Raw genomic sequence first — 19658 nt, 5'->3', positions numbered from 1 at the left:
GGATTGAAAAATTCACTGATATACATTGGAGGAGAAAGGTAGAGAATGGATGTCCTGAGATCTGGCCAATCAGAACTGGTGATAGAAAGCTGGATGCATCCCCTCTATTTGGATCCATAGGTATTTATTTTGTCTTGAAGAAAAAATCCTTTTAAACAAGATGCTTCTCAGGTTTGACATATACACATCAGGATAAGAACAAACCATAAAAAAAAGAACTTTATGCTTTAGGTGAGGCAACCATATCATAAATCTAAATTTTCTCTGCCCCTGAGGAATTACCTACCTAAATTCTAGCATTCTAATAATATCATTGATGATGATATCTAGCCGGGTAATTAAATGTCTGCAAGGAAACCACCTAGCTCAGAGAGTATCAAGGACCCAAAAGTTTTATCCTGAGGTACAATCATTCTCTTCCATCAGGACAGGATATTGACCATCTCCGAATCAACTGTGCCCTTATCTTTTGCATTGTCTGAAGTTGCCTTGAAGATTTGCCAGATTCGGAGCAGAAAATAGTAATCCAATTTGAACGTTAACTGTGAAGACCCAGGGCATGGCAAAAAGGCAACACAGCCAGAGAACTGGTATCAGCCCCTTTGTTGGCTCCAACTTTGCCCCAACATCCTGTTACTCTCCAGCCTGGAGAAAAATTGTCCCATAAACCTGCAGCAGCCTCTCTTTGCAAATACTCCAGTCCAGGGGTGTCCAAACTTGGCAACTTTAAGACTTGTGGACTTAAGTCCACAAGTCTTAAAGTCCACAAGTCTTAAAGTTGCCAAGTTTGGACACCCCTGCTCTAGTCCAAACGCTGTAAGCAGAATGACTGCAATCAATCACTCCAGCAGGGCAAGACAATGAGTTCAGGAAGTGAATAATTCCAACAAGGCAAGATAAACACACAGAAGCACAACAATCATTCAAATAGTCAGGAGGAATGCCAGGAACGCAGGCCACAACTCTCAGCACTAGGTGAATTCAGTGTTTGTTCCCGACAAACGCCCCTCCCAACTGCCTCTCCTTTAAACTCCATCCCCAGGTGTGCCCTCTGAAGGGAATCCATGCCCTTTCCTTCCTCGTAAGCCACGCAACCCACGTTGCTCTCTTCTGCGTTCTTCCTTGCACGCCCTAGGATGAGGAGGGGGTGGGCCTTGGTCTACATCTGAACCCCCTTCTCCCTTGATCTACCTCTTTCCTTGCTCTGCCCAGTCTGACTTCACCCTTCCCCAGTTTTCTCCACAGCCAACGGAGCCACTCTCCCGCTCTCTGTCAGCAGTTCCCAGGGATGGGATTCAGCTGGTTTGGACCAGTTCGCACGAACCTGCAATTCCAGTGATCAATTGGCCCCACCCACTCCCCCCTGCGCTAGTCTGTCATATATTTCCTTTATTTACAATAATACAATACAATAGTAGAGTTGGAAGGGACCTTGGAGGTCTTCTAGTCCAACCCCCTGCCTAGGCAGGAAACCCTATACCATTTCAGACAGATGGCTATCCAACATCTTCTTAAAGACTTCCAGTGTTGGAGCCCAGCTGATTTGATTTGAAGCCCAGCTAATAAGTCTGGCAGAGCAGATCGTTTTACTCGCAGGGGCTGCAGTGGAAGGTAAGTTTAGAGCTTTAGAGCCGGACTGCGCATGGACGGAGCGAACCGGTTGTTACACTGGTTGAATCCCACCGCTGGCTGTTCATCTTCCATCTCAGAGTCAGACTCCGATGACAACATGACAGTTAACAGAAGATGCCCTGGTTCCACATGGTACTGAGGAGGCAGCTGTGGCTTCTTTAACAAAACATCGTTAGCAAATTATGAGTTAGTGTAATGCATGGGTGTCAAACTCGCAGCCCGCAGGCTGGATGCATCACGCGCTGGCCACGCCCACCCCCGGTTTAGCAAAGGGGGGCAAATTTGCAATATGTCACGTGACAACAACATGTCATCAAAGGTTTGACACCCCTGGTGTAACGTATGAAGCATTTCTCCCGTATCCACTAAATTCTACACGTCCTGGTTTCATTGCCTTGAGAGACAACAGTTTCCTGGATTTCATCCCATCATCATCCTGAATTGCATTAAATCAGAGGAAGGAACTGGCTGTAAACCCCTGTTGCACAGCAGGCAGGAGTTCTTTTTTTTAACTGGTTAGCAGAGTTGAAAGGGACCTTATAGATCATCTAGTCCAACCCACCCCCACCCAAGCAGGAGACCCTACATCAGGGGTGTCAAACTTGTGGCCTGCAGGCCAAATGCATCATGTGCTGGCCACGCCCATACCCGGTTGAGCAAAGGAGGAAAAAGTTGCGATACGTGACATGATGACACTGTGACAATGCAAATTTGACACCCCTGACCTAAACCATTTCTGACAGATGGCAGTCCAATCTCTCCTTGAAAGTCTCAAGTGATGAAGCTCCCACAACATCCGAAGGCAACATCTCTTCCATGGGTTGATTGTTCTTACAGTCAGAAAGTTCCTCCTTATTTCTAGATTGAATCTCTCCTTGGTCAGTTTCCATCCATTCTTCCTTGTCTGGCCTTCAGGTGCTTTGGAAAATAGCTGGACCCCTCCTCTCTGTAGCAGCCCCTCAAATATTGGAAGACTGCTGTCCTTTCTCCCCTGGTCCTTCTCTTCACTAGACTAGCCAGGCCCAGTTCCTGCAACCGTTCATCGTATGTTTTAGCCTCCCCTAATCGTCCTGGTTGCTCTTCTCTGCACTTTTTCTAGAGTCTCAACATTTTTCTTATAGTGTGGTGACCAAAACTGGATGCAGTACTCTAGGTGTGGTCTTGCCATATCTGTGGATATCAGGATCAGTCCTCTCCCTTCTTCCATCCCTGTCATTCAAAGCCTGATTAAATATGTTAATTTTCAACTGGCCCCTTGATGCCATTCCCTGCCACAATAGACAGTCTAAGGGCAAGAATATCTTTGTCAGTGAAAGGTGCCAGATTTTATTTCTTCTCCGCTCACCTCCACCTTGAATGTAGCGGGGAAAGCCTTGGGGGATGAAAATCAAGACGACAAGCCCTGGAAAGGATTCAGCCAAGCACAATCAAGGCTTGCACCACAAGGCTCCCGAATGAAAAGAAGAAAGGAAGGAGGTAGGGGGAATGGAAAAAGGCTGCCAATTTCATAGGTGGCATTTACAGATGATAATCACTGACAATGGAGGCATTGTAAGGGAGAAGCGGGGCTCGCGATAGACGGGTGGGCTCTCCTTGGGGGCATGGGGGGGGAGAAAGGAAAGCAAAGCCATCCACCTGCCTGCGAAGTCATCTTTGGGGAAAGTTAGCCTTTGTTTTGCCTGCAGCTCTCCCTCCTCCAACTGCCACTTGGTGGTCTTAGACGCAGAGCCAACATACCCTTTGCCTTGTCTACCAGGAGAGTAAGTAGGGGAAGAGGTCACCGTCAACTTACAACCATCCTTGGAATAAGTGGTCTATGGAGATTCTCCATCATCCAGGTCACGGTTGTCCCAAAGGTGCTTTTTTTTTTCAAGAGGCAAATGGACCACCTGGTTTTTTTATGAAGATGTTTCGCTTCTCCCCCAAGAAGCTTCTTCAGCTCTGACTGGATGGTGGGGAATGGAAGGATTTATACTCTTTGCAGGCAGCTGGTCATTTGCATCCTTTTAGAGGGTCATTGAAGCACTTGGAGGTTTCTCTGTGGTGCTCCTGGTTCCTGTAGTCTGTAATTTTCCCCCCTGGAAATCTGTTCAAACTCCCACACCATTTAAAGGATGTTCATCCCAAACTGTATGGCTAAACATCTGTAGAGATTCTCAGTCATCCATGGTTGTCTCAAAGGTGGTCTTTCAAGAGGCAACTAGACTTTCTGGTTTTTCTTTTGAAGATGTTTCGCTTCTCCTCCAAGAAGCTTCTTCGGCTCTGACTAGATGGTGGGGAATGGGAGAATTTATATTCCTTGCAGACAGCTGGTCGTTTGCATCCTTTTAGAGAGTCGTTGAGGCCACTTGGAGGTTTGCCTGTGTCCTCAGGGTCACCTGAGTTGTGCAAGTGGGTGTGGACCCTTCTTGGAACTGCTGAAAGGACACAGATAAGCCTCCAGGAGGCCTCAAGAGTTCTCTAAAAGGATGCAAATGACCAGCTGTTTGCAAGGAATATAAATCCTTCCAGTCTGCACCATCCAGTCAGAGCTGAAGAAGCGTCTTGGCTGAGAAATGAAACTTCTTCAAAGAAAAACCAGAAAGTCCACTTGCCTCTTGGGGGGAAAAAAACACACCTTTGGGACAGAATTTCCATGGCTAAGCGAGAGAGTTTTCAAGTGAGTTGTGCCTGGTTTTATGACCCTTTTTGCCACGGTTGTTAAGCAAATCACTGTATTTAACTGAAACATGCAGTCCTTAAGTAAATGCCAACTTTGCTTGTCGGAAGCTGGCTCAAATGCTGATCACATGACCCCTGCACAACCATCCTAAATCCATTCCTTTCCCCAAGCACCTGAATTTTGATTATGTGACTATGGGATGCTATAACAGTTGATTGGTGATGAGTTACTTTTTTAATGCCATTGTAAGTTTGAATCCGTGCAGCGTTCCGCGCGCCTTCGGCATTGAGTCATGCCGGCCACATGACCACGGCAAGCCAGTCATGCTGGCTCTTCGGCTTTGAAACGAGTAGCATCGCCCCCTAGAGTTGGGAACGACAAGCACATCTGTGTGAGGGAAACCTTTATCTAACTTTGAATGGTCACTAAATGAATTTTTGGAAGTCAAGGACTACCAGCTTGGTTGCTTAGAGGAAAAAGATAGAAAACTAAAAATAAGGGAAACTTTATTACGGCCTCAATAAGTGCATTCCAAATGAATCTCTTTTGATCTGAAGCCTTAAATTCACTTACAATAATTAAAAGTGTTAAGAGTACCCTTGAAGGTTATCCAACAGGATAACAGCAAGAGCTAAAAATCAAGACATAAGTTATTTCTTATACATTTTGTCATTCGGTTAATTAGTTACCATTTTCATTTATTTATTTTTCAATTCTCCCCCCCACCCCAAACCTAGTCCAAGATGTTTCTAAATGTCAGTTCAAAACCGTAATTGCTTTTAGCTGCGCCAATATTGCTTTCTGTTGCATAAGGAAAAGTCAGGGTCTGCTCTAGTGTATGACTCTCCATAAGGACATTTTACTTAGAGCCAATATATTTATACTTGCTGAACTTCAAAACTAAAGGAATTCACTTGTTTGGGACATCAGAAGATAAACAGCAGGGATGTCCAACAACCTTGGCAATTTTAAGACTTGTGGACTTCAATTCCCAGAATTCCCCAGCTGAAGAATTCTGGGAGTTGAAGTCCATGAGTCATAAAGCCATGGAAAGGTTGGGATACCCCTGTTCTACAATATAACCTTCACCATTTCTCCAAGTAATGCCTCAGAAATTCCTCCCCCCCAGGGTAGGACAAGAAGCAATGGGTGGAAACTAATCAAGGAGCGAAGCAACTTAGAACTAAGGAGAAAATTCCTGACAGTTAGAACAATTAAGCCATGGAACGACTTGCCTCCAGAAGTTGTGAATGCCCCAACACTGGAAGTCTTTAAGAAGATGTTGGATAACCATTTCTCTGAAGTGGTGTAGGGTTTCCTGCCTAAGCAGGGGGTTGGACTAGAAGTCCTCCAAGGTCCCTTCCAACTCTGCTATTCTATTCTAATCATTGATGTATTAAGTCTCCATTTTCCCTTTAACCAGTATATTTAGAAAAACCCAACAGAAAAATTGAAAGGAAAAAGATTGGAAAACATTCCTGTGACACTCAATGCAAGAACGCCAAGGTTTTTCCTCCATCACAGTATCAATACAGGTACTGCTCAATTGAGTCCCAAATTGTTAAGTAAGGCATATGTTAAGTGAGGTTTGCCCCATTTTACGACCTTTCTTACCACACTTGTTAAGTGTCCCACCACAGTTGATAAGGTAGCAACACCCTTGTTAAGTGGGCCTGGCTTCCCTCCATTAATTTTGCTCTTCAAAAGGTTGCAAAAGGCGATCACACAGCCTTGGGACACAGCAACAGTCATAAGTCTGAGTCAGTTGCCAAGCATCTGAAGTTTGATCACGTGACCATGGGGATGCTGCAACAGTCGTGTGAACGATGGTCATAAGTCACTTTTTTCAGTGTCATTGTAATTTTGAACGCTCACTAAGTGAACTGTTGTAAGTTGAGGATTAACTATATTCATTATTAGATTTTGGAACATATTCTGTGCCTCCCTTTTTTCATCCTCCTCTTTTAACGATCCCATAATCCCTTGCGGGGTGGAGTCTGGGCGACTGGATGGAGCTGAGGGTTTAATGGCCGGATGCCCTTCCTGTCGCCAGTGCGGAGTTTTGTTCAGCAGATAAATTCTCATTGTGCCCAGGGAGAGAAATATCTGCCTCTACCTAGGATTGAACTCATAGGCTTCTGATTGTGAGGCAAGAGCTCTACCTCTAGACCACCAAACTACTCACATTCTATGCCTCCTGAAGAAAGAAAAGTATCTGAACGTTAGATATTTTTTTTCTGTTTCTCAGCTTCAGGGTCTGGCAATGTAGTTTGCTTAAATCAAATACAAATACAATAGCAGAGTTGGAAGGGACCTTGGAGGTCTCCTAGTCCAACCCCCTGCCTAGGCAGGAAACCCTATACCGTTCCAGACAAATGGCTATCCAACATCTTCTTAAAGACTTCCAGTGTTGGGGAATTCACAATTTCTGGAGGCAACTTCTGTTCCACTGATTAATTGTTCTAGTTGTCGGGAAATTTCTCCTCAGTTGCTTCTCTCCTTGATTAGTTTCCACCCATTGCTTCTTATTCTACCCTCAGGTGCCTTGGAGAATAGTTTGACTCCCTCTTCTTTGTGGCAACCCCTGAGATATTGGAAGACTGCTATCATGTCTCCCCTAGTCCTTCTTTTCATTAAACTAGACATACCCATTCCTGCAACCGTTTTTCATATGTTTTAGTCTCCAGTCCCCTAATCCTCTTTGTTGCTCTTCTCTGCACTCTTTCTGGAGTTTCCACATCTCTTCTACATCGTGAGGACCAAACCTGAATGCAGTATCCCAAGTGTGGCCTTACCAAGGACTTATAAAGTGGTATTAACACTTCAGGTGATCTTGATTCCATCCCTCTGTTTATGCAGCCTAGAACTGTGTTGGCTTTTTTGGCAGCTGCTGCACATGGCTGGCTCCTATTTAAATGGTTGTCCATTAGGACTCCAAGATCCCTCTCACAGTTACTACTATTGAGCAAGGTACCACCTACACTGTACCTGTGCATTTCGTTTTTCTTGCGTAAATGTAGAACCTTTCCCCATTGAGTAAGGTTCGCTATCATTATTTACAGGATCGAGTCCTTGAATCTCACAGCATCTAGTAATTGCATTCTTGTTCCACCTGGTTTTTTTCTTCTTTATTAGAACTAACTGAGACCTTGATCTACCAATACATTCTGAGTGTATTCACAGTTTACAAACGGTTTTCATTACAGCATAGTAGGTAAGTTAATATTACTGTCTTCTCCAGGGTTGTCTCTAGATTCCTTATGTCTGCTTTATGAATTCTGCACTGTATGGTGTCTTTTTTGTTTTTACAGGGTTCTTAAACTTGCCTTAATTAGCACTGCCTCCAATGCTTCTCAAAGACAGTAATTCCTGCTAATTAGTGCCGTTTTCATATTTTTTAGCATAATTTTTAATTTAGTGTGTGGGCATTGGTATCAAATGGCAGGCATTCTTCCAATGTAAGTAGCAAACATTGGGGTCTTTCGTTTTGTGAGGTGTTTTCCCTATATTTGCCATTAATTTTACTTGTTCCTCAAGTTACTCATAGATTTACATTATTATTTTTTCAAAGCTTTGGGGAGCTACCTTATATGGTGCTTCTTTTTGTATTCTTGCACAGTTCTGATGTGTTTATTCCCGCTTGTAAATATGTTCAATATATTGTAAACATGCTTTTCATTTATTTTTTAAATCTTGTGGCAAGGAGGTATCCCCTGAAAATATGTTGGCTGAAACAGCAATTATGATAATCTCCATTACATCTTCCATCTGTTCAGAATGTCATCCTTATTGTCAGAATAGAATAGAATAGAATAGAATAGAATAGAATAGAATAGAATAGAATAGAATAGAATAGTTGGAAGGGACCTTGGAGGTCTTCTAGTCCAACCCTCTGCTTAGGCAGGAAACCCTACACCACTTCAGACAAATGGTTATCCAACATCTTCTTTAAAATTTCCAGTGTTGGAGCATTCACAACTTCTGGAGGCATGTTGTTCCACTGATTAATTGTTCTAACTGTCAGTAAATTTCTCCTTAGTTCTAGGTTGCCTCTCTCCTAGATTAGTTTCCACCCATTGCTTCTCTTACTGCCTTCTGGTGCTATTGGAGGACAGCTTGACTCCTTCTTCTTTGTGGCAGCCCCTGAGATATTGGAAGACTGCTATCATGTCTCCCCTAGTCCTTTTCATTAAATTAGACATTAAACTTGTCATCCCATGGGATGCCATCTGGATTTTTGGGTGGCAAAAATCCAGATGACCACTAGATGGGGTTTCCCCCCCCCCCTTTTTTTTTTTCCCTTTCCTGCATAGATGGCATGGCACCCAGTTCTCCTCTCAACCTTAGATCATCTGAAGGTGACGTTTGCTCAAGAAGCCATTGAAACCTATCTGGTTTCCTTTGGAGGCAGGAATAGAGACAAAGGACAACTCATGACTAACTTGTGACTGCATTCCCACCCTTTACTGAATAAAATGTTAGACTTTAAAGGATCTTGTTCTGTAACTTTCTCCCTGTGGTTAAGACACCATGCAAATTACTTCATTCAAAGCCAGAAAATTAGGTTGGCTAAGTCACCCATGTCCCAAAGGGTGCTTTTTCAAGAGGCAACTGGACTTTCTGGTTTTTCTTTGAAGATGTTTTGCTTCTCATCCAAGAAGCTTCTTCAGCTCTGACTGGATGGTGGGGAAGGGAAGGATTTATACTCCATGCAGACAGCTGGTCATTATATGCTGGTTTTGTTGTATTCGGGTCTTTTCCCGTGTAAGATTGAGATTGTCTTTGCAACGTTTTGGCAAGATCTCACTTGCCATCTTCAAGCTTGGGCTTAAAATGGGAACGGAGCTGCCGTCTTTCTGTAAGTCTTGGTGGGAGGGGATGGGGTGCTGGCTTTGTTTCAGTAAGTGGAATGATTGGTTGTGTGGTTGTATCATGATTGGTAGATTGGTGCTAATTGGTGCAGGCCAGTGACTGTTTATGCCTGGTGAGGCAGCAATTTTTTTAGACTTGTGAATTTCAACTCCCAGAATTCCACAGCCAGGCATGCTCAGTTCCGATTTAAAGCAATAGCTTTAAACTTATTTAAATAAGTTTTCTTCCTTCTTTTTCTTTTTCTTTTACCTTCCCCTCCTTCCTCCCTCTCTCCCCCCTCCCCCCTCTCAAACACACACACACACACACACACACACACACACAGAAGTTGGATTATAGTGTTTAATTCCATGTAGCTGATTTCCAGGGCAAAGGAGGAGTTATTTTTGCCCTGTCCAATGGCATTTTCTTTGATAAAAGGGACGGAAAAATGGTCTTTGGGTTCCCTCCTTGAATGAGAGAATCCGTTTTAGTCAAAACGTTCAAATGTAATAAAATGATCTTCCGATCAATGATCTTCTCGATCTATTTCATTGGAAAAGATGCCCACCTGAGGAAAGAGCCTTTCACGTCTCTGAAAGCCAGCCCAGGGTGGGATCTCTCCAGGGGGCTCTGAGCGTCCACCTGCCTGAGCTGTGCCGCGGGCGAAAGAAAGCGCTTTAGTCAGTGGGGTGTCAGGGGAGAGGATAGAATCTCTCCTCCTCTCCCCCGACACCCCACTGACTAAAGCGCTTTTCTTTCGCCCGCAGAAGAGCTCAGGCGGGCGAAAGAAAGCATTTTAGTCAGCGGGGTGTGGGGGAGAGGAGGGGAGAATGCCTGAGCATTCTCTCCTCTCCCCCGACACCCCACTGACTAAAGCGCTTTTCTTTCGCCCGCAGAAGAGCTCAGGCGGGCGAAAGAAAGCGCTTTAGTCAGCGGGGTGTGGGGGAGAGGAGGAAAGAATGCCTGAGCATTCTCTCCTCTCCCCCGACACCCCACTGACTAAAGTGCTTTCTTTCCCTCACAGCAGAGCTCAGAGCTTTAGAGGCTTTTTTAAACAGGTAGTCATTCACGGTGAGGCAGCAGCTAGCTAACCTCACTTCAGCACTCGCCTTTTCCCGTTTACATTTTTTTTCCTTTTCATGATTGACAGTGGTGAGGCTCTGCCTCCCCTGCCTCCCCTGCCTCCCCTGACCGCACGTTACTGGTGCAGGCTGTGTGTGCATTGTTGTTTTGTATTGTAACGGCTTGGGTGGTGGGTGGTGTTCATTTGTTGGCTAGGGCTGGTTTCCAGATGTTTGGTAGGCGGGAGGTATCATCACGTTTATTCATGTTGTGGGGGTGTTTCTCTATTTCGATGGCTTCCATAATTATTCTCTTGTTGAGGTGTTCTGTTTTGGAGATTAACCTGGCTCCTTCAAAGTTGATTTCATGTCCTGTAGCTTTAAGGTGCTGGAAAAGGGAGGAAGTTTTTTCTTTTTTTCTTACTGCATTCTTGTGTTCTGCAATGCCTGCATTTATCCTCCTGTTTGTTTGTCCTATATATGTTGCCGGGCAGATTTTGGGTGGTATTTTGTAGACTCCTTGGTTTTCTAGCTGGATTTTGTCTTTGGGGTTTCTTAAGATGTTGGCTATTTTTTGGTCAGTGGTGAAGGCTGTCCTGATATTGTGCTTGTGGAGAATTTTGCTGATTTTATCTGTGGTGCCTTTGATGTAAGGGAGGAGGGCGATGCCATTATCCTATTCTGTGTCTTGGTTTTTGGGGGGAGTCTCCTTTTGGATTAGGTTGGTGATTGTTTTTCTTTGGAATCCATTGGAGATTAATACATTTGTGAGTTTGTGTAATTCCGTTTTCAGGTGGTCTTTGTCGGCTAGGCGTTTGGTTCTGGAGATGAGGGTCTTGGCTACAGAGTTGATCTGTGCAGGGTGGTGATGGGATTGTGCATTTAAGTAGCGGTTGGTGTGTGTTTTTTTCTGGTAGATGGTGTGTCCTAGGGAGCCATTGGAGTTTTTGTAGATTAGGACATCCAGAAAGGGAAGTTGTTTGTTTGCTTCTATTTCCATGGTGAATTGTATTTTGGGGTGTAGGCTGTTGAGATGTGTGAGGAAGTTGTCCAGTTTTTCTTTCCCGTGTGGCCAAATCACAAAAGTGTCATCAACATATCTAAGCCAGAGTTTGGGTTTGTGTTCAGATTTGTCTAAGGCGTTGGTTTCAAAATGTTCCATGTATAAGTTTGCAATGACAGGTGAGAGGGGTGATCCCATGGGTGCTCCTTCTATCTGTTTGTATCTTTGTCCATTGTGGATGAAGTATGTGTTGGTTAGGCAGTGGTTGGTCAGGTCCAGGATGTGTTTAGGGGGATTGTGTTTTTTCTGGATGGCTGTCAAGGCTTCTTTTATAGGCACTTGGGTGAAGAGGGATATGACATCGAAATTCACGAGTAGGTCGCTGGGTTGTAAGTTTTGTTTCTTTATCGTTTCTATGAAGTGGAGTGAGTTTTGTACGTGTGAGGTGATGGATTCTGCGTAGGGTATATATATATATATATATTTCAACAGATGAATATATGTATGTATATGTGTGTGTGTATGTGTGTGTGTATGTGTATGTGTATGTGTGTGTGTTTCATTTTTGCTGATAAATAAATGAAGGGAGACTAGTATAGATCTATTTCAAGCTATTTAGCTCTCATCAGCTAGCCATACCCTTACTGGGATTCGAACCTGGGCTGTTTTTACATATTAGGCAGTTATATTAACCTCTAAGCCACAGGCTCTCCTCCCTTATCAGCTGAGCCAAGGAAATGATTGTTATGTCAAAGCACCTGGTATGCCCAAATATGGGAGGGAGCATACTGCTATCTATATATCTCTATCTCTCTATCATCTGTCTATCTATCTATCTATCTATCTATCTATCTATCTATCTATCTATCTATCTATCTATCTATCTATCTATCTATCTATCTATCTAGGATTAACTCCTAGTAGGAAAAGGATGATCAACCTCCACCTCCTTTGTTGTCTCCGAACTTTAAATTATTATTCAATTCTTCTGTCCCAGCCTTTGGCCTTCTTTCTCAGTAGGGAGACCTGCTAATTGACAGGGTCTTGCTAGGACAAGTACATCTGAAGGGTGAGGTGAAGTCCAGGGTCACAGACAAGGCCTGTCTCTCACACTGACATGAAGGAGGGACCTGGCACTCCATCCAACATCATGTCGCTCAAACCTTCATGTTCTTCCAAAACCCTGTCAGACGCAGTGAAAGCATCTCTCGGTGCTGCTCTGAAGGCCACATCGTTTCTACAATGTCAGGTGGTGACAGTTGCCGGAGGGAGGGGGGAGGAAAATGGCTCCTAACTATTCATTGGCATGCACGTCTTCCTCAGTTTTAAAAAGGAACAGGTAGCCAGCACTGCCTAGAATGTTCCAGAATTTTATTTTTTTTAGTTGAAGCCATTCTTGCAGGCAGATAAAAGAAAATATCGGCCACCCACTCCTGAAATCACACACACGGAGCCCAGAGGATGAACTGAGTTATGGGAAGGTGCAGCTGTCAGGTATCCCAGCCAAGGAGATAGCACATAGACGTCCAAGCTTTTAAGGCTTTAGGCCTCCACCCAATCTCGGTTGTTCTCATACATGACCCACGTCTATTTGTGCCAGATGAGAAAATTGCTCAAGAGCATTGATCAATACCTTGAAGACTGCCAAAGGCAATATGAAATCTTAGAATAGTATAGAATAGAACAGAACAGAACAGAAAATAGAAACGAATAGAAACGAATGGAATGGAATGGAATACAATAGATTAGAATGGAATGGAATGGAATGGAATGGAATGGAATAGAATAGAATAGAATAGAATAGAATAGAATAGAATAGAATAGAATAGAATAGAATAGAATAGAATAGAATTCTTTATTGGCCAAGTGTGATTGGACACACAAGGAATTTGTCTTTGGTGCATATGATCTCAGTGGACATTTAAAAAATACATTCATCAAGAATCATAAGATACAGCACTTAGTGATAGTCATAAGTTACTAATAAGCAATCAGATCATACTAGGAAAGAATCAATATAAATCGTAAGGATACAAGCAACAAAGTTATAGTCATAAGTGGAAGGAGATAGGTGACAGGAACGATGAGAAGACTAATAGTAAAAATAATGCAGCCTTAGTGAATAGCTTGACAGTGTTGAGGGAATTATTTGTTTAGCAGAGTGATGGCGTTCAGGGAAAAACTGTCCTTGTGTCTAGTTGTCTTGGTGTGCAGTGATCTACAGTGTCGTTTTGAGGGTAGAAGTTGAAACAATTTATGTCCAGGATGTGAGGGGTCTGTAGTTATTTTCAAGGCCCCCTTTTTGACTCGTGGAGGTCCTCAATCAGTGGTGGGTTCCTATTGGTTTGGACCGGTTTGGCCGAACTAGTACTGGTTTGGCGGCCTGGTTCATTGGAACCGGCAGCAACCCAGGCCTGCCACGCCCCCAAACCAGTTCTCCGTGTGTGGCACCTTAGGCAACGCCATCTTGTTTTTTTTCTCTTCCAGAACAATTTTTATTGCACTGCGCATCCATGCGCAGTGCACATCAAACGCGCGCAGTGTGCCCACAAGCGAACCGGCAGTAGTGCCTGCTGGAACCCACCCTGTCCTCAATGGAAGACAGGTTGGTAGCCATTGTTTTTTCTGCAGTTCTAATTGTCCTCTGAAGTCCGTGTCTGTCTTGTTGGGTTGCAGAGCCAAATGAGACAGTTATGGAGGTGCAGATGACAGGTTCAATAATTCCTCTGTAGAACTGAATCAGCAGCTCTTTGGGGCAGTTTGAGCTTCCTGAGTTGGTACAGAAAGAACATTCTTCGTTGTGCTTTTTTGATGACGTTTTTGATGTTTGGTGTCCATTTTAGGTCTTGAGATATGACAGAACCTAGAAACTTGAAGGACTCTACTGTTGATACTGTGTTCTCAAGTATTGTAAGAGGTGGTAGCATAGGAGGTTGTCTCCTAAAATCTACCACCATTTCTAAGGTTTTGAGTGTATTTAGTTCCAGGTTGTTCCAGTAACTGTTTTTAAATCCCTTTCCTTTTATGCCTGGAACTGCCTTCCTAACCATCTTTGTGAGGTGATTTCTTTGCCACTCGAGAGAAAAAGGGCCCATTGAATCCCCATCATTTTCCTAAGTTTTGACACCAACTTCTCCAGGACTTCCATCTGGATAGGACAAACTGGAGATTCTGAATCTTTTTGTCTCTCATATATTGCTCACCAAGATTTTTCCAATGTGCTTTCCATATGTCGCTTATCTATAACTTTATTTCAGAATGAAGATCAGAATAGTAGTATTCTTCAAAAGGAAGAAATGTCTGTTGGAAAATCCCATAATCTTCATCCATTACTGAAACGAAGCCTTAAGTAGATTCAACTAGATGGCTTTATCTGTGGTCTTACCTTCCTCTCCTCAGACAGGAATTTGAAATTTTAACAATGCTTTGAAACACACCCGGCCAGTGGTGAAATTCAATTTTTTTTTTACCACCGGTTCGGTGAGCATGGCTTGGTGGATGTGGTGTGGCTTGGTGGTGTGGCTTAGTGGCCATGTCAGGGGAAGGCTACTGCAAAATCTCCATGCCCTCCCCACTCCAGGGGAAAGATACTGCAAAATCTCCATTCCCACCCCCACTCAAGGGGAAGGTTACTGTAAAATCTCCATTCCCACCTCACTCCAGGGGAAGGATACTGTAAAATCTCCATTCCCACCTCACTCCAGGGGAAGGATACTGTAAAATCTCCATTCCCTCCCCACTCCAAGGGAAAGATACTGCAAAATCCGCATTCCCACCCCTTCCCACCCCACTCCAGGTTAAGGATATTGCAAAATCTCCATTCCGACCTCACTCCAGGGGAAGGATACTGCAAAATCTCCATTCCCACCCCACTCCAGGGGGAGGATACTGCAAAATCTCCATTCCCACCCCACTCCAGGGGAAGGATACTGTAAAATCTCCATTCCCACCTCACTCCAGGGGAAGGATACTGCAAAATCTCCATTCCCACCTCACTCCAGGGGAAGGATACTGCAAAATCTCAATTCCCTCCCCACTCCAGGGGAAGGATACTGCAAAATCTCCATTCCCACCTCACTCCAGGGGAAGGATACTGTAAAATTTCCATTCCCTCCCCACTCCAGGGGAAGGATACTGCAAAATCTCCATTCCCACCTCACTCCAGGGGAAGGATACTGCAAAATCTCCATTCCCACCTCACTCCAGGGGAAGGATACTGCAAAATCTCCATTCCCACCCACACTCAAGGGGAAGGTTACTGCAAAATCTCCATTCTCTCCCCACTCCAGGGGAAGGATACTGTAAAATTTCCATTCCCTCCCCACTCCAGGGGAAAGATACTGCAAAATCTCCATTCCCACCTCACTCCAGGGGAAGGATGCTGCAAAATCTCCATTCCCTCCCCACTCCAGGGGAGGGATACTGTAAAATCTCCATTCCCACCTCACTCCAGGGGAAGGATACTGTAAAATCTCCATTCCCTCCGCACTCCAAGGGAAAGATACTGCAAAATCCGCATTCCCACCCCTTCCCACCCCACTCCAGGTTAAGGATATTGCAAAATCTCCATTCCGACCTCACTCCAGGGGAAGGATACTGCAAAATCTCCATTCACACCTCACTCCAGGGGAAGGATACTGTAAAATTTCCATTCCCTCCCCACTCCAGGGGAAGGATACTGCAAAATCTCCATTCCCACCTCACTCCAGGGGAAGGATACTGCAAAATCTCCATTCCCACCCCCACTCAAGGGGAAGGTTACTGCAAAATCTCCATTCTCTCCCCACTCCAGGGGAAGGATACTGTAAAATTTCCATTCCCTCCCCACTCCAGGGGAAAGATACTGCAAAATCTCCATTCCCACCTCACTCCAGGGGAAGGATGCTGCAAAATCTCCATTCCCTCCCCACTCCAGGGGAAGGATACTGTAAAATCTCCATTCCCACCTCACTCCAGGGGAAGGATACTGCAAAATCTCAATTCCCTCCCCATTCCAGGAGGTTACTGCAAAATCTCCATTCCCTCCCCACTCCGGGGGATGGATACTGCAAAATCTCCATTCCCTCCCCACTCCAGGGGAAGGTTACTGCAAAATCTCTATTCCCTCCCCTCTCTGGGGCCAGCCAGAGGTGGCATTTGTTGGTTCTCTGAACTACTCAAAATTTCCACTACCTGTTCTCTAGAGCCTGTCAGAATCTGCTGGATTTCACCCTGCATCCGGCATTTTGAAAGCATAATATAGTGGATGGCTTTGCTGAAGATGGACTAGAAAAATCTGGGGTCAATGACAGTTTCTCCCCCTTCTGTTAGAAAACAATAGGGAATAGTGACACAGACCGTTACAGGCTGTAACACAAATTACAGCCTGTGAGATAATAACTCACAGGTTTATGGAGTCACCAGAACAGAAGTCATGTCTCTCTTGCCACTGGGAACATCAATAAAATCAATATTAGCCTGTAGGTTGATTAGCTGCATTCAGATCAAATCTGAGAGAAATTCTTCAGGGGGGCTCAGTTGCTCTGGGTAATCCATGCAGGGCTGCTGCCAAAGATGAATGGCTCTATGCAAAACTGGAGAGATGATTCATCCTGCCTGATTTATAGAAATGCCTTTTACTCTTCGGTCCTGGCTTTTTGCAGCAGCTGAGCAAATTGAGAGGTACTAAGACTACCCTATAAAGCCTTAGTAAGGCCACACCTAGAGTACTGCATCCAGTTTTGGTCACCACACTCTAAAAAAGATGTTGAGACTTTAGAAAAAGTGCAGAGAAGAGCAATCAAGATGATTAGGGGACTGGAGGCTAAAACATACAATGAACGGTTGCAGGAACTGGGCATGGCTAGTCTAGTGGAGAGAAGGACCAGGGGAGACATAATAACAGTCTTCCAATATTTGAGGGGCTGCCACAGCGAGGAGGGGGTCAAGCTATTTTCCAAGGCATGTGAAGGCCAGACAAGGAATAATGGATGGAAACTGAACAAGGAGAGATTCAACCTGGAAATAAAAAGGAATTTTCTGACAGTGAGAGCAATCAACCAATGGAACAGAAGTTGCCTTCAGAAGTCGTGGGAGCTTCATCACTTGAGACTTTCAAGAAGAGACTGGACTGTCATCTGTCAGAAATGGTGTAGGGTCTCACGGTGGGGTGGGGGGGTTGTACTAGGTGAGCTACAAGGTCCCTTCCAACTCTGTTTATTCCATTTTGAATCTGGGGAAATAGAAGGAAGGAAGAAAGATCATGGCTGCTGCCTTTGCTATGCCCATAGAGTAAAATAGAAGTGCTAAACTGATTGGTAGAATTGAGTATGTCTAGTTTAATAACTTAAATGTCTAGCTTAAAGTGGCTCAGTGGTTAAGACACTGAGTTTGTAGATCAGAAAGGTTGGCAGTTCGGCGGTTTGAATCTCTAGCGCCACGTAACAGAGTGAGCTCCCGTTATTTGTTCCAGCTTCTGCCAACCTAGCAGTTCGAAAGCATGTAAAAATGCAAGTAGAAAAATAGGGACCACCTTTGGTGGGAAGGTAACAGCATTCCGTGCGCCTTCAGCCTTGAGTCATGCCGGCCACATGACCATGGAGACATCTCCGGACAGCGCTGGCTCTTCAGCTTTGAAACAGAAATGTGCACTGCCCCCTAGAGTTGGGAACGACTAGCACATATGTGCGAGGGGAACCTTTACCTTTACCTTAGTTTAATGAAAAGAAGGACTAGGCATGACATGATAGTAAGATGTTCCAAATCTCCTATCCACCTAAGAAGATAATGTATCAACTATGGGATCAGAAAGATTTCCTTCAGAGACCCCAATGGGATTTACACAGAGACCATAGTTTCAAAAGAGTCAGTCTCCAGTCATTAGGTTGCATAATCTGACCTAATTAATTAAGAGGAAAAACTCAGCTTGTGTTCCTAATAGAGTATAATTTTAGAACGAAAATTCTCTGGAAGAAGAGAATTTTTTGAGATCAAAAGAATCTAATTTGCTTTGTCTGCTTGCTTGGGTAAAACCCCAAAGAAAGGAAGTTAGATCCTTTTGATCTCAAAATTCTGTTCTACTTAAAGTCAGGATTCTGGCTCCTTTCCCTGTTAATTAGAAAGTGTTATTCAAAATTGTGCTGAACAGCTTAGAATCTATATTTGAGAACATTTTTAAAAACGTTTTTGGCCAATTAGCCACTTCTAGAATATTATGTATGACTTGAAATGAAATGAGTTCTCTACTATTACTAATGGTTTTTAATAACCATTAAGACCAGTTTGCTAAAGGACGAGTGAAAATACCTTGCACTGAGACATTCAATAATGGCTGAACAGAATCCTTAAAATTGTTGAAGTTTTGCTTGTTTCAGATAGAACACAGTTAACCTTCCCACCAAAGGTAGTTCCTAGTTTTCTACTTGCATTTTTACATGCTTTTGAACTGCTAGGTTGACAGAAGCTGGGACAAGTACTGGGAGCTCACTCTGTTATGTGGCGTTAGGGATTTGAACCGCCGAACTGCCGACCTTTCTGATAGATAAGCTCAGCATCTTAGCCACTGAGCCACCGCGTCCCTTTTGGAACTAGTTAAATACATTTCTGTGCTCCTTCGGCATTTAGTCATGTTGGCCACATGACCACGGAGACGTCTTGGGACAACGCTGGCTTTGAAACGGAGATGAGCACCGCCCCCTAGAGTCAGGAATGACTATCACATATATGCGAGGGGAACCTTTACCAATTACCGAATATTGTTCCAAAATCAAGTCCAATACATTAGCTCTGACTCAAGTTTGTAAAGTGCATTTCAATTAACATGGTACAACAAAGAACCTTAATGGAACCATTTACAAGTCCATGCAAATACTGAAATAAGCTTATTTATTTATTATTATTTATTGAATTTATATTGCCGCCTATTTGCCCATGATGACTCAAGACGTCTTACAGAATATAATTATTAATCTAGAATCTGCAAATATTATATGGCTGAACTGTCCAGAAATGTTATTACTTAATTCAGTTATGAACGATAGAAGACCTGAGTTACATTTGTTAAAAAAGAATGATTGTCTCAATTCCCAATGGGGTATCTTGTTAAGTGGTTGGTCTAGGAACAGAAGGGGGCCAACTCACCATGGCCAACTCAACAGTCAATTGCCATGGCCAACTTTACCATGGCCAACTCAACAGTCAATTGCCATGGCCAACTTTACCATGGCCAACTCAACAGTCAATTGCCATGGCCAACTCACCATGGCCAACTCAACAGTCAATTGCCATGGCCAACTCACCATGGCACCACTTGCTGAGGGACAATTCAACGATTTAATTTTTTTAATAATTAAAAAAACATTTTAATTTTTGTCATTCACATTTTATTTTGTCCCTCCTTTGGCATCCTTTCTTTAATGATTTTATCCAACTATTTCTTCAATATTAGTGTAATTCTTGTCCTATGGTA

This window comes from Natrix helvetica (assembly GCF_964273705.1).
Source record: "Natrix helvetica genome assembly, chromosome: 8".
In the NCBI taxonomy this organism is placed as follows: Eukaryota; Metazoa; Chordata; class Lepidosauria; order Squamata; family Natricidae; genus Natrix; species Natrix helvetica.
The sequence above is the reverse complement of the archived record's forward strand: the minus strand, read 5'-3'. Positions refer to the sequence as shown.